The sequence below is a fragment of the Branchiostoma belcheri genome, unplaced genomic scaffold (assembly GCF_001625305.1).
Source record: "Branchiostoma belcheri isolate BF01 breed outbred unplaced genomic scaffold, Haploidv18h27 scaffold13, whole genome shotgun sequence".
Taxonomy (NCBI): Eukaryota; Metazoa; Chordata; class Leptocardii; order Amphioxiformes; family Branchiostomatidae; genus Branchiostoma; species Branchiostoma belcheri.
In genome coordinates, this window is record NW_017802713.1 from 4,720,381 (window position 1) to 4,736,445 (window position 16,065).

Below are 16,065 nucleotides of genomic sequence, written 5' to 3' on the forward strand. Positions count from 1 at the left end.
TGTATATATATATATATATATGAGAGACAGACATGAGATAGATAGATAGATAGATAGATAGATAGATAGATAGATAGATAGATAGATAGATAGATAGATAGATAGATAGATAGATATAGATAGATAGATATAGATATAGATATATATGAAAATGGGATTTTATCAGAATTAACCTCAGGTATCAAAATCCCAGTTACTAATTATGATTGTGAGAAAACAATCTCCACATTTGACAACGAATGGCGGCACCAATTAAACGTACCAACAATGACATTTGTCCTTCTTGAAGGAGATGGTTCAATCGCTATATTTGGGTCAATAATAAGTACTCCCTGATTATGTACCTGTCGCTGTCAGTCTGCACTGATGTTAACCATTTGAATTTTTTTCTAAATATCGAACAACCAAAACTCTTTTTAAACTCTAAATAGCATTTGCATCAGAACCCCAATCTCATCGGTAGTGCACCAACTATGACTTTTTTTTACGTTTGCTCGGCCTAAGCCTAAATTTTTAAATTAGGGCTCTCATGCTTGAATCATTTCTTCGTTTGTCCTGCTCGGACCGCTATGAATTCTTTGTTGCATAGCCAGGTATTGCGCAATCCAGCTCGAACGGCAGCGAGGCTGAATGGCAGTGGCGGTGTCTGCACATAGCGAATTCAATACCCGTCGTGGAATTTTCTTTAACAGTCGCTGTTTTGCTTTTAACACTCAGACACTAATTCAAGTTCCGACGTATGAGTTTTTCAAATTTTCTTGTTAACATCCACTGTTTTGCTTTTTAACATTAAAAAACTAGTTGTTTTTACTTTTTATTTTAACATTAAAAAACTAGTCGTTATTACTTATTGTTCTTATATGGCAAGTGTTGCCTAATATTGCATTCTTGGGGATTAACATACTTGCTGTATCACGGCGGTCTGTCACTCCGGCATTCTGTCCCATTGCCAGGGGGGTTCGAAAATGTATCGGGTTACAAGATGCTATTTTGGCCTGTTTCAAACTATCCATTAAATATTTGAAAATAAACAAATAGTATTTAGTGGTAAAATACGTCAAATTAAAATGAAATTATCGTCTTAATATCCTTTTAATGTTAGCTTTTTATGATAGATAACTGATTTGTTAAAATTTCGCTCAGAAAGACGATTATTTTCGTGTTTCCGAGCACAAGTCATGTTATGTTTTCAGGCAAACATCGTTCAAACCTGGCTACGTGTATTACCCCAGATCCCCAATTTTTATATTTTTCGACGACTAGGAATAAGATCAAAAATCGTGTTTTAGGAATTTCTTTTTAATTTCTGATTTTAAGTCTAGATTTTGTCGACACATTTTTCTCACTAAATTACCCATAATTCAAAATTCAGGCCATTTTTTAAAAATCCCTAAAACACGAGTTTCGGGACAATCGTTACAGTCATTTTGAGCCGTTAATGGGGTATGTTTGACTCTCCATGCTTCCAGGTTTGAACGACTTTTGCAGGCATGTCATATCGCCCGAAAGTGTGCATTGTGTTATTCCAGGTGTAAAGAATCATTACAGTATTCAAGGTCACCAAAGAATACGACAGTAGCTTCGCTACATGTTACATGTCCACCAAAAAAAAGTAGCGGACATGTAATGTCCAGGTAACTCTTTGTATCTATAGAAAAGTGTTTTTTTTTTTTCTGTTGCGAGGCACTCAGGCAGAAGGGCTTCTTTTACCGCTTCATTGTAAATGACTGCAGGTGACCCCGAAATGGAACGCGGGTTCAATTTGAATTGCCCAGATCGAACACCATCGAACACAGTTCGGATTCTACGTGTGAAGTGGTTACTTTGCAGCCCAGATTTGACCACCGTGTATGGGTAATATATTACATGTAGCATGGCCATTAACAAACTGTCAATATAAAAACATTGACAATTGAAATCAATTCCTCCTTAAAACAGATTAGATAATATTTCAGATTAGATAGTTAAGAATCTAATTTTCTCACTGAAAAATGGTGCGAACTAGCTGCTAATGAGCATCAATTCTGGTTATCCTTTCCTAAACTATCTACATGCCAATAGTGACAGTCCCGATGTACATGTGTATATAGTATAGCATAGCTAGATGTCAGTCAAAGGCCTTATCATCACTTTATTTAAAGAACAAAAAACACATTTTATTTTGTTGTGCAAAAACACAACGGCGGCAAACGACAGCTTTTTTTATAAAAGCACTTGTTTTATTTTTTTAATTTTTTTTTTCTTCAGCATACAGTAAACAAAATTAGGGTACAGGACACTGTGACGACGGGCTCAAGTTGGGTAACTTATGTTAGCGCCGCCACTTATACGAAAAAAAACTAATATTACTAAACAATGCAAAACACTAACGCAGAATACATGTGAAAGAAAAACACAGTCGAATTGATGAAGCGAGAGTCCACATTTCTCACCCAAGAGATGAAAAGGACACAAATAGAATTAAAACGTTTTGTTGCTTAGTAAAATGTTATTTTGGACGGTTGACATAATGTTACAGTTAACTCGAAAATAAACCGGGAAACCGTTCAAAATTAAAGGTAGTTTCGCTCTATCTGAAAGAGTGTGTAAGTTAACAGAGTGTCCTAAGATCCCAGAAAGTTTGCCGAGGAGTTCTGAACGGTGAAAGCTATGAAAAGGGCAGTGTAATAGGTATTGAGCAAATTTGTCGTATTGACACCCGCAGCTACAAGCAGGGCTAGCATTAAGACCCCTTGTGAAAAGATTATAATTTAGGCTGCAGGTGCCAATACGAAGCCGAGTAAGAGGAACACAGGAGATACGAGAACCAAAACTGAAATGATTATATCTGGTGGGGCGTAGAGATCGAAATAGGTGAGTCCGAAATTTAGAATAATTAAGTGTACGAATATTACAATTTAGGTTATTACATCCAGAGATGGAATAAGGGAGAAAGGACTTACCAAAACGAATTGTTTTACAGTTTATAGTTCTCAAATCTGTGCTATTTCTCAGAGCATAGACACAAGACATGATAATTGTAGACGGGACTAACGAAATAAGATATTCGCGTGCAAAACCATTAATAATATTATGAAATAACAGCAGACGATGTATATGTCGTCTGTCGGACAAGGTTTTCCAGCCAAGTTCTTGGCGAATTGAAGAGAATGATGACTATTTGACGACACCGGACACAACGAGGGAGCAATGATTTTGAATGCGCTCAACTAGGTTGGATTCCTCAGCTGTGCACCCGTGCCAGACAATGTCAGCATACTCAAACAATGATCTTATAAAAGATTTGTAAATTGTATCTAAGACATAGCGGGGCAATTTAAATTTCAAAGCACTAAATAATTTTACATTTTGGGAGAATTTAGTAAGAATAGTGTCACTTGTTTTAACACAAACCACATCCACCCCCTCTCTCTTATTATTATGATGGACATAATAAATTAAGTATTACTTACTTGGCAAGGAGCACATAGGTCTGAAATCAGCTGCCAGTGAGGATCTTGCCACTCCGTCCTGTTCGTTCCAACCGCTTTAATAAATGCCGGGAATGGAACTATCGGGTATGATCTATTGTCAGTACCTTCGGGAAGCAGTTTAAATGGTCCTAACTGAAAAAAAAAGTGTATTGTTTAAAAGGTAGTGATCTATTTTGTATCTGTATCTGTGTAGCAAGTATAACCACCCGTCGGCGTAATCAGATTCGCAGTCTAACTCTAAACATTGTTTAAAGTTATTTAAAGATGCCTACTTGATAATCACATAAATTGATGACATCGAGTCCTAGCTGCAGTCTGCTATTAAATAATAGTTCTAGGAAAAAAATGAGTTTTTAAACACCTCAGTCCTTGGTTGATGACTCTGGCACTCAAAGGCATGACTTTCCATTGTTTAGCCTTAATATCACATGTGAACCTCATTTCATGCTGTTGACAATGGGTTTAACCCAATTCAGACGGGGGTGGGGGCTTTTGAGGCTAACGCTCACTTTCATCTCGTATAGCACCTTAATGGCTCTGGCAAGAGCCGTCAAATTTGGTGACTTTTCTTAAGCTATTTCTAGGAACAATATGAAATCATTAAGGAAGTTCATGATTTCCAGTGTTGCCATGGCAACGGGTTTCTGAGAGGCAGAATTTGGAAAATCAGTAATTTTGGATTAAACATTAACGTTTTCTAGGTTTTATGTTTAATTTTACTTCCTTTTAAACATTAACTAGAGGTCGGAGATCTCATGTCTTCGTCAGAGGTACATTGTTCTAGAGAAATGAACATGTGTATTCTTTACTCTTTTTAGTAATCAATTTGGTCTAAAGTACAAAAGAATATCTGTTTTTATGCTACAGAACACTTTGAAAGGGTTCGCCACAGATTTTAAAGACGCGCCGTCACCCGTGTTAGACCCCAAACCCTACACCCTACTTATTGGGACTGTTACTGTAAAAAAAAAAAAAACTTACAAGAAATTCTTCTACAGTTAGTACATTCCAAAATCCATCTCCTTTTCAGCCCTTCATATTTTTATTGCGCTTTCACATTAAATTTAATGTCTCCATTGGACGTCATCCATAGCAATTACTTGGTGTAGCCTTAGAAAATAACCTGTCACATGTCCAACCTATCCTACCCCTGCTGATTATAGTACAATCCCTCAATGTATGATGAACGTCATTTGATCCCATCCCATTATGGGGTTCCCGGCTATGTCCAGCTGTCGGCTGTCTCCAAGCAGAGGTGGTGGGGGAAGTTCTAAACACAAAAGGTCCACTACAGTGACAACGAAACCCACCACAAAGCCCATTAACAAACTTAATCTTGGTCCCAACAATAGTAATCTGTCTACCAAAAATTATAAGCAATATTTTACAAATACTTGAGTTATTTTGCTCACAAGCTACAGACATAAAAGGTGCACTAACGTGCTGCACAGACCGCCAACGAAGCCGAAACGTGTACTTGACTTCGGCCTCAACAACGGTAATATGCCTGCCAAAAATCATGGACGTCGAATCATGCCTGCCAGAGTTATATCCGCAGTTCCCACAATGCGGCGAGACAATTTCATAGTCCTTCTGACAAAGACAATAACATCTTATATTATCATATATAAATTCTATCATTAACCCTCAACAGTACACCTTCCCGGACTGATTAATCTGTACACCTGGGGTCCGCGCGGACCCCAAAGCAGTTATTGGCTATTTTTTTAGAAATCAGCAACATGCTACCAGCTCAATTGTTTTTGCAAATTGATATGTGGACCTCTGAGTCAACGTACAAAAATAATACATTTGACCTTTTCCTATTTTTTTTTGTGAAGACAAAAAGAAGAAATACCCGATTTTCGAACCCTATTCAGACCGAGTGGTTTTTTGAGGCCCGCGCCAACTTTAATCTCTAATATCACCTGAACGGCTTGAGCTAGGACCATCAAATTTGGTGACCATTTCTAAAAAGCATCTAAAAAGCATCTATTTTATTCAATAAGTCGATTTCGCTTGGTCAGGTTCCTAATGAATGGAAGACTGCCAATGTTTCACCTGTACATAAGAAGGGTGACAAGGGGAATGTTGCTAACTATAGACCCATATCCTTGTTGTCTTTGGTTAGCAAAGTAATGGAACGTTGCTTGTATGACACTGTTTTTCCTCTAGTACGCGAGTCCATCCACGATTTTCAACATGGATTTATTCCTGGCCGTTCCACCACCACCCAACTCCTAGAAACTTACCATAATGTAGGGGCCATACTAGACAGAGGGGGGCAAATAGATATGCTATTTCTTGACTTTGCTAAGGCTTTTGATTCCGTCTCCCATACTCTGCTGATTCATAAGCTACAATCATTTGGCTTTGGGGGGAATCTCTTAGCTTGGTTCAGTTCACATCTCACTAACCGTCGTCAGAGGGTGGTGGTTGAAGGTTGCCATTCTCATTGGCTTCCAGTAACATCTGGTGTTCCCCAGGGTTTCATTCTGGGGCCTTTTCTTTTTCTTTTATACATAAACGACTTGCCCTGTACAGTTGAATACTCCTCCGTTGCTCTTTTTCCAGATGACTCCAAATGCTTTCGGGAAATTGGTAACATGAATGATTGTTCCAAGTTGCAGGATGATGTCACAGCCATGTGCAATTGGAGTTTAAAATGGAAGATGTCGTTTCACCCTTCCAAATGCAAGCTGTTACGTTTGACCCGTTCTAAGAGGCCAATCCTGTATACATATTGTGTTTTTGATTCCATTGTATCGTCTGTTGACAGCATGAATGATTTAGGGGTTATTGTACAGCCAGACTTACAGTGGGACAGCCACATAGTGAAAATGGTTGCCAAGACGAATTCCATGATTGGCTTTATCAAACGGACTGTTGGTTTCAATGCTAACACTGACGTTAAGAAAGCTCTATACACCACACTGGTCAGAAGCATTCTTGACTATTGCTCCCCATTGTGGTCGCCACATTCTCGTAAATTTATGTCTCTAATTGAAGGGGTTCAACGCCGGGCAACCATATTCATTCTGGGCCCTCAGGCTAGTCACCTTACCTACAAGGAAAGGCTAGCAACAACAGGGCTGTTGCCACTTACATGTAGGCGTGAGGTATGCGATATAATGTTATTTGTCGAATCAAGAGCAATCATAGAGAAATATATCACACTTCCCACCAGACCCACGAGGAGTCTTAGGTCGTACATGCTTACACCTGTCAGATCTAAGACGTCAGCGTTCAGTCACTCCTACATTCCCAGACTTGTAACTATCTGGAATAAGTTAGGTTCTGACCTCCGTGGTACTGGTGTGCGAGCCGCTCATCAGTCTGATATCATAGCATTTAAACATAAACTGGCAAAAGTAGCCTACAACAGATTCAACACTCAATACAGTCTTGATCTGCCATGTACCTGGACCACTTCATGTGGATGTAGCTCTTGTATTGCCTCAAGACCTCACTAGATATCGTTCCGATATGGTTATCTCTTCCATTCAATGTTGTTACCTTGATTATGTTTATATGATATTTTGTGCCCTACTTGTATTATAGATTGTTGACTGTGTAATGTACATTCTTGTTGTTTTTGTATGTGGGAGGGCAACTAGCAAAGGTGCTTCGCACCTGTTTTGCCCTCCCTTTCACTTTGTGAAAAATTTAAATAAACAAATAAACAAACAAAAAATATCAATATTCGTTAAATAAGTAAATGATATTTTGTGTTGCCATGGCAACGTGTTTCTGACAGGAAGTTTTTTTTAAATCAGTAATTTTGGTTTAAACATAAACATTTTCTGGGTTTTATATCAAATAACACTTCCTTTCTGACAGTAATAACATCTTACATAATTAGAGATAAGTTAAATCATTTAATATTCATAATATATGCTAATTTGATGACGTCATTGGTCAAAATCAAAGATGACGGACCATATCATTGTCTCTGACGTCATATGACGTCACAATTAAACCAAAGTTGTTAGCATTTAATTCTAATAGTACACCATCCTCTGAAAATTTGGTGGTTATACGATAAGTGCATGAAAACATATAAAAACGGTAATATATAAGAACACCATTGCATTAATTACGATCGAAAGCCGGCTGGGGTCCGCGCGGACCCCAAAAGAAAATCAGATATAAAAATTTTCAGAAATATATAGGGGAAACTGAGTTTTTTTGCACTGTATTGAGGGACAACTTTGTGGGTTAAGAAACAAAAAAAATATTACAGAATATATAGTGCTGGGGTCCCCAGGTGTACTGTTTAGGGTTAAACATTCATAATTTATGCTAATTTGATGTCGTCTTTGGTCAAAAATCAAAATAGCGGACCATTCAAGTAGCTCTTGGAACCATGTTTTTTTACTAATTTTTCGTCTCAACTCGTTTTTTTTACCTCAAACGTCCATATAAATATCTTTATTTCATTTGGGTAACGTTTTTAGGCTGTATCATTAAAAAATGGAAATTTTCAAAATTCAAGATTTCCGATCCAAGATGGACCATGACATAATTATTCATGACGTCATTTTATTTATTTATTGAAAATGCAACAGGACATTACACAGACTCTCAAGGCAGCAAAGCTGATATTAGACAGTCAACATATAAGGACAAAACACAAAGGGCACATAATTTGATAACGTTATTTTGACGTCAGTGTTATTGCCAGTGACAATATAAGTCTTAACAGACATTGATATGCTCTCATAGGCATTTTTTGTTTAAGTTTGGTTGTATTCCTCCGAGTTTTAAAGAAAAAATTATTTAAAGGTTATACAAAAAAAAAATCATATAAATGACGTCTTAATTACGTCATATGATGTCATGATTATACAAACGTTGTTGTTATGAATTCATTTTATTGCTACACCATTTCCTTGAAAGTTTGGTGGCCCTACGTTGAGTGTGTTTTTAGTTACAGGGGGCAGGACTCAAAAGCATGCCCAAAAAAGCCCTGTCTGAATAGGATTAAACCAGAAAATTATTTTTTTTTCTATTTGCACAAGGCCCATGGCCCATATCAACAAACACGGTACATAAAATTAAAAAAAAATGTAATCTAATCTAAAACTATCTGGAGAAGACTAAGTCCACATAATTCCGCCAGAACGTACTGTGGCGGAAGGCATCGGAATGCACTAGGAGATGAATAATCTCATTTTCTGACGACAACAGACGAGAAACGAATGAGTGGGTAACCTTACGGCGTTTAGCGTCAAACGTGTCTGTCCGGTTCTTAGCAAACAGATAACTTGTACTCGCATAAACTATGTTGAATAAAACTATTTTTTCAATGAAATGTATAAGTACCAACATCTGTAAACCTCGTGTTGGTTAAATCAAATGCTGATAAAAGGAACGTACCTCTGTATTTGACGTTTTGGAGAGAAGTGTTTTAAGCATAGAATGATACTGTTTCCGGTATCCGAATCGTGACGGGGCGTAGGAGAATTTGTCCTCCCATGCTGATACAAGCCTGCATTTTTAACAACAATTGAAATTATATCGTTATGTTCGGACTTTTGTGTCTATCCAGTGCATAGCGCTCTGGTCAATTTCTCTAGTTATGCTGTACACATAATAACAACAAAAGCATAAAAAACAATAACAGTACAATACACTTGGGGCACACACAGCTGTTGTGTTGGTTCGTTGTACCACACAAAAAATATTACTATCGGTTACCTAACGATTCTCGAGTTGCACATTCCCAGGATCCTTAGCGCACAGGGTAGGGAAAGGTCGCGGAAAACCACGTGGCTCATCCTCGGCTCTGGTCGGAAGAAGGTGCCCTAAGCTATCTGACTGGGAGCATTCAATTTCAAAAGTCTGTCTTTTTGTCACATTTTCACGTAGTATGTTGAATCAACCCTATCCTACCCCATACCGATAGTCATGGAGCAAAAATTCGATGCCGCTTTGCCGTACGAACGCCGTGAAAAACTACGTGCCTCCCGCCGCCGGCAGTGGTGTCAGTCATTTTTGAAATTTCCGAGCGCTCGCGAACACTTCCGACTTCTTCCGACCAGAGCCGAGGATGAGTCATGTGGTTTACCGCGACCTTTCCCTACCCTGTGTGCAAAGGATCCTGGGAATGTGCAACTCGTGAATAAAGGTACAATAACAATTAAAAAACTATCCATCTGTGCTCTTTTCAGGCCCCCAACTTTAATCTCATATAGCGCCTGAACATCAAATTTGGTGACCTTTCCTGAAATGTATCTTGAAAAAATTTCATATCAGTTAAATAAGTAAATGATTTTTGTGTTGCCATGGAAACAGGTTTCTGACGCATTTTCTAAATCAGTAATTTTGGTTTAAAAATAAAAATTTTCTTGGTTTTATATTAAATAACACTTCCTTTCTTACATTAATAACATCTTACATAATTAAAGATAAGTTAAATCATGTAATGTTCATAATATATGCTAATTTGATGACGTCATTGGTCAAAATCAAAAATGGCGGACAATTGCCATCATATGTCATATGACGTCATACTCCGTGTTTCTAAAACGCACTTTGTACTAAAATGGGGGTGATACAGAGCTACCTGTAAAATCGCATGTATCTCCAGTTTGGCCGGACCAATCAACTTCAAATTTGGAAGTAACTTAGATGACATACCACTGATTCTAAATAATTACTTTTGGGTCGAAAATCTGCATAATTGGTAATAGTATCAGACCATTGTGACTCCATAAAATCGGCCTAGACCAATTGCAATGCAAAACTTTCAGAGGAGGTGGAGAGATATGCACTTTGTAGGAATCGGTTTCCAGAAAAGAAGAATATAGCTTAGATTTGAAAATATTTTGTAATATAGTCCACTTTGGTAGAATTATAAGGGGTAGGTATGACTTTATCTGCCATTAGCTTGATATAAGGTGATAAAGTAGTTTTTCTGGAAACCGATTCATATAAACCGACTTATTACACATTGTTTGCACCCAATTTCAAATTTGTAAAAACATGGGAAGAGTTTGGTCTCGGGCTTCAAACTTTAAAAGTCTAAATTCTGGTAGATTTCCTTCTTTGACCTGTCAACCTTTATGAAGCCTCATGACTGTGAATGAAATTATTTGTTTTCACACCTCCACTCAATGCCATTACGGGCAATTATTCTTAATTATGCATAGCGGGCAGACGGCTGCATGTATCCATTCAAATACCACTTTACCACAAAAGTCTTTGTTTTTAAACATTTATTTTTTACTCCTCGAATAGAAAGTTCTGGGTTTGAGATGTAGTTTTATAGATTGCAACTATGAACCTGAACAACAGCTCTGCCTGTTGGGCAGAGGACAGCTAGATGTGTTATAATTCATCTGAAGAAAATGAGTTAAATCTAACATAACTGCAAATAGACTTAACCCCCGGCCTAGTGAGATGAAATTTTTTTGATGTGTATTGACTTGTCTCGCTCCAAACATGTACCAACATCCATGCCCTGTACTAGCTGTATCTCCCTGGCTCCATCGGCAATTTATAAGACCAAGGTATATAGACTTGAGTTGAGATTCTGGTGGATACATTCTGTATTCAGGAAAATGTTTTAATTGTTTTTCATTTTTACTTTCTTTTTAAGCATGTTTCAAGCTTTGAAGTCTTCTAATATAGGAGGACAAGAGCACTGAAAATGTAAAGAGGGTGTGAAGTTAGCACATACAAGTAGCAGGAGGTGCGGTGGGTGGTAAAGCTACAGCAATTATCACCACACCTATTGCATATTTACGATCTTCTACTCGCACCTTGCTCATTTAAATGCCATTATAATATTAAAATGAGGTATTTGCTAGTGGAAAGAAAGCGCGTCTTAGATACACAGAGTAATTACACCAACGTTGGAAGAATTTAATTCTATCAGTACACAATTCTCTTAGAATGTGCTGGCCATACGATAAGCGCAAAAAACATAAAAACGGAAATAAAGTAATGTATAAGAACGCCAGTGTATCTATTACGATCGCAAGCCGACATGGGTCTTCGCGGACCCCAAAGGAAATAAGATATAAGAATTTTAAAAAATTAGAAAACTGAGTTTTCTGCACTGTATTGACATCTTTGTGGGTAACAATTAACTGGAATGTAAGAAATTATATATATATATATATATAAAATATTTGTATGTATATATATATATATATATGAATATACCAACAAATACCAATAAAATCCGTCTTAACCCCGTCTATCCCATACATACATGTACAGACCCACACCACTGTCACTCAACCAACCCCAAACCGACAAAAATACCCTCCTGACAAATGCAAAAAGATTTACGTTAAGTACAGACAAATCGATTATTTACTATTTACCTACCTTTCTAACGGATTGCGGACAATAATAAGCTTGGTGTACGTCTCAAATCGAAAACGTACTTCCTCATCAGAATAGGTATTGAGCCGCTTGAATGGCAAGTCATTGAGTTGTTCTCTCATGTCGTGTGTATTTCTTCTGTCGTTGTGTTCAAGGTTATGTAAAATGGTTAACGTAGTTGTGCTTCCAGTTTTAAATACTTGGCAATATATAAGTTTATATCTTTCATTAACAATGAATCGCCTTCGCGTTGGAAATTTCTGTGGAAGAAATAGAAAAGAGAAAAACCTAATTAATGTGATGCAACGTAAACTTTTTTTGTTAATCCATAAACTAGTATATATATTGATAATTCTATAAGTTTTATATGCATTAACCTACCCTAAGAAGTGAAGCTTTTGAACCAACTCAACTAATACGTACTTAGTCAATGCAGCAAATTTCGAGGATGCAAATTACAAATCTTATTTGTGGTACAATAAGTTAATTAATAATGACAGTCCCTAAATGTTGCTATCGATTATCTTGCCTGCATATTAACATACGATACTCTCCGACCCACTCATTTTAACGAACAATACATTACTCATATAAGATCTTACGGACAGTCTGGTTTCTAAGGCGCCTACTACGTGACTTGGGCCGTGTTTATGTGAAGTCATTCAAACCGCGATTTGGGTAATTCACATTCCTCACATCTGGTCCACGTGCCACACATTCCTTTTAAAACGTGCCCAATCACGATTCTCCGAAACTACATTTATTGTTGTTTGATGAAAACACGCTAGGTAGCGTGTCATTATTGTCAGAGGTCAACGACCTGCTAGCTGGTGCCCCCCTCCCAGCGTATCTCGGCCGAATGCCGACGTGGTCCCGCCAGAGGCGGTAAAGCTCGTCAATAAAGAGTCTTTTCAGAAACAAGGGTTTTATTAATAGCGGGCGTTAAAAAAACTCTTGGTTGTGTAAAATTTAAGAGCGTCTTTATTTAGTGAACTACCTCTTCTTGACATGGCGAAGGCATGTGTTAATTAATTCTAGTTTAATATGTTGCTGATATATAAATGATTTACCGTGATTTTGGTGTCATTCGTCCTGCAGTAACTTTTCAAGGTTGCGATTCTCTCAGACTGTGTCCTTTCTGCAGTGCGTTTTTGGTCTAAAACATTGAATAATTAAATTTACAATATTATCGGCGCTTAACAACTGTTTTCATTTTTTTAGGATACATAACTAAACTTTTCGTTTCCAATCTTTATCTTTTCAAACCCTGTTAACAAATACTGAATTGGTAGTCAAATGGCTTTAGGTATAAAGGGTGCAAATTACGGAATATTGGCACATCCTTTTGCACACGTCATTATCTAGCAACTTTTAGACGTTATTATTGCGCTATTTATGTTTTTTTTTCTAAGATTGTCTAGATAGGAGATTTAAAAAAAATACATTCTAACAAACTTTAACAAAACGTGTGTTTAATACAAAGTTTTACTGTGAAAATCGTGGCCTTTCAGAAACAAAAGAATTGATGCCGTGAATGTATGAAAAAATCACAATCTTACAAGAGAACGGACAACTTTATTATTAAAAATGAAATCGCTGAACAACGTTAATTAGAAAAAAAACAATCATTATATCTTACTGCGATGGTTTTACCCTATACATTATTGTCATTGTTTCTTTCTTTGTATGGTTTAACAATGGTCCCTCCATTAAAATAGGTTACTTATTACCACTTTGGCTTACCTAACAAACCGTAAATCCGGGTCCTATTTCTGATGTAAAGTGTAGCTTTGAAAATGTCTTTTTCCAAGTTTAGGCACAGTACCACCAAAAGAAGTAGCGCTACAAGAAGTATTCGGGTGAAAGTAAGCCATTTCATGATCAGTCCCTTAAAGCTCGCCTGAAATAAATACAAAGCAAAACTTCTTAGTATGTTGCATATGCTTCATATTCAAGGTCATATAACTGTTAAACATGGCAATCCACCGCAATTATGCAATTGCAAATAACGTGTACAACTAATCACGGCTAAACAATGTACTCAATTTATGTTCATGTTACGACAAAAGAACATGTTGAGATAAAATTCATTTCTAATTAATTACCTTAAAGTTTATGAACTTAAGGTTTTATCTGTGCCTTAAATCGACTTGTCAAAACACGTCAAAACATGATAACTGATTACACTTAGAAACATGCATCCATACTAATTCAGCAGCTATTATTCTAGATGCAAAGAATTGGAATTGCAATTTGTAAGCCTAAATTATTTTGTTTTAAGGTTCATCCCAACAGACGGCACGGTTTAGGGCTGCATAAAGGACATATGTGTCCAGACGTTACACTAAGGTTTGTAGTTGCTTTTATATGCTGTACACTCAGTCTTACAGTGCAACCAATACAAAATTGTCTTACCCGAGTCCAGAAAAAAGTAGATAGCCTAGGTGACTAAAAAGGAGCCGGGAAAGATAGCCAGAGTACAAAGTGCATACTCGGCTGAGGTAACATTTATGCTAGCTAAATCGTTTTGAGTAAACTGTGAAGGCCTTATAGACGTTCAAGGCCTGCGTTTCATTCCACCTTCACATTCGAGGATCGGGGACTGTGGTAGCGTGCAGCAAAAGCTTCCTCCATCCTTCTCTGTCCTTGGCCATATGTGTGCAGTCAGCCAGGGACCTGCCTGTCCAGTCTCTGATGTCATCTACCCATCTCCTACGCGGCCTCCCTCCACTCCTACTGCCACAGATCCGTCCTTGCAGGATGTGGGTTGAGATATTCTGTGCTCTCGACACATGTCTGAAGGACTGTAGTTCCCTCCTTCCGATCATGTGTAGGAGTGACTTTCCAATCCCTAACTCTTCCAGTACTGAGGTGTTCGCACGGTGTTCTGTCCATCTAACTCTGAGCAGCTTCCTGTAACACTTCATCTAGAAGGCCTCGATCTTCTGTGTGTCTTTCGCATAAAGTGTTCATGCTTCGCAGTCATACGTCACCACGGGCCACATCAGTGCTCTCAACATGCTCGTCTTAGCGGACACCTTTAGGACTCTGTCCTTCCAGATGACGTCCAGGGAGCTAAGGGCTGCCCTCGCGGCTCCCAGGTGCACTGACCAGCTGCCTCGTCAATAATGGCACCAAGGTACAGGAAGATTGACACCTGTTCCAGCGTCTCAATACATGACAAAAAATATCTAAACGGCCTAAAGTAGGGACACCAAAGTTGGTAGTAACTTTTAAAAATTAATTTGACAGCAATAAATCGCAACATTGATAGCATTAATTTGCTCAGTTTGTGACGTCCCCTTTTAACTCTTAAGTTGACTGAAAGTCTGGATTTTTTTCATTGCAATTTATGTGTAATTTCCTTTTTATTTGTTTTTATAACTCATTGTTGTAAAATATTAAAAGAAATAGTAGGCTAAAAACGTTAGTAGGTATAAAAAATGTCTATTTTAAAGTGTCTATATTCAACTTAAGTAAGCACTTTAGACACTACATAATATTTTGTTGGCATTGAGCTACAGCTACATTCACCACAGCAAAGTCATTTTTTATAAAATAAAACATATATATCAACTGCTGGTCATCACTTGTGCATTGTGATGTCATCGTAGGTCAGTCAGTGTTGTTCTCTCGGTCACTCTTGCACAGACAGCTCGGGAAATCGCTCAGATGTTCTCTTTGAGGGATCGTTCAGAAGAGCAACGGTTTCCGCAAATTCTTGTCTTAGGGATATTATACTGTGTGTCGCTAAAGGTTATGATATATATCAAACGTTTACCAATTGTGTTGGTTTTAGCACTAGTTATTCATACATTATCCGGCGTGATAGTTGGCGCGTAAACTTCGCGTGCCTCTACTCTAGATAGTGTTAATTCATAAGCAGAGTTTAATTTCTACACATTAGCAAGGATGTAAATAATTGATGAAAAAAATTTTGCAACAACAACAGCAAACAAAGATGCCGAGGCCATGCTATTTTCTACTGCGGCGGGCATCGGCGGTCACCTTTACCTCCACTGCGTTTATTGCAGATACTGAACTGTTAAACTATTAGAGAAATGCTTTCAGCACTTACCTTTTGTAAAAGATTTCACGTCGTACTTAGATCACCGCATTCTAGATTTACTGACTGCTGATAGAGCAAGCTGGACTACATTGACTGTCTCATGCGTCACGAGACGCGGTGACAATGTATGATTCATAAAGACCATTGCGCATGCGCGGTGTAATAATTACCAGTTGAACGTGTTCC

The 16,065-nt window shown here is 37.7% G+C and overlaps 2 long non-coding RNA genes across 2 annotated transcripts in view; both read right to left on the reverse strand.

Annotated features, from left to right (window-relative positions):
* LOC109463865 overlaps window positions 1-8,957 on the reverse strand; it is a 12,416-nt gene extending 3,459 nt beyond the window's left edge. The window contains exons 1-2 of the long non-coding RNA XR_002139847.1: window positions 8,853-8,957; window positions 3,453-3,605 (exon numbers count right to left, since the gene is read on the reverse strand). This is a non-coding gene — a long non-coding RNA (uncharacterized LOC109463865). The remainder of the gene's footprint in view (window positions 1-3,452; window positions 3,606-8,852) is intronic.
* A 3,933-nt stretch (window positions 8,958-12,890) lies between these two features.
* Window positions 12,891-15,964, reverse strand: LOC109463866. Its single transcript, XR_002139848.1, has 3 exons — window positions 15,889-15,964; window positions 13,554-13,710; window positions 12,891-12,966 (listed from the first exon to the last, which is right to left on the reverse strand). It is a non-coding gene; the product is annotated as an uncharacterized LOC109463866 (long non-coding RNA).
* Window positions 15,965-16,065: the final 101 nt, after the last annotated feature.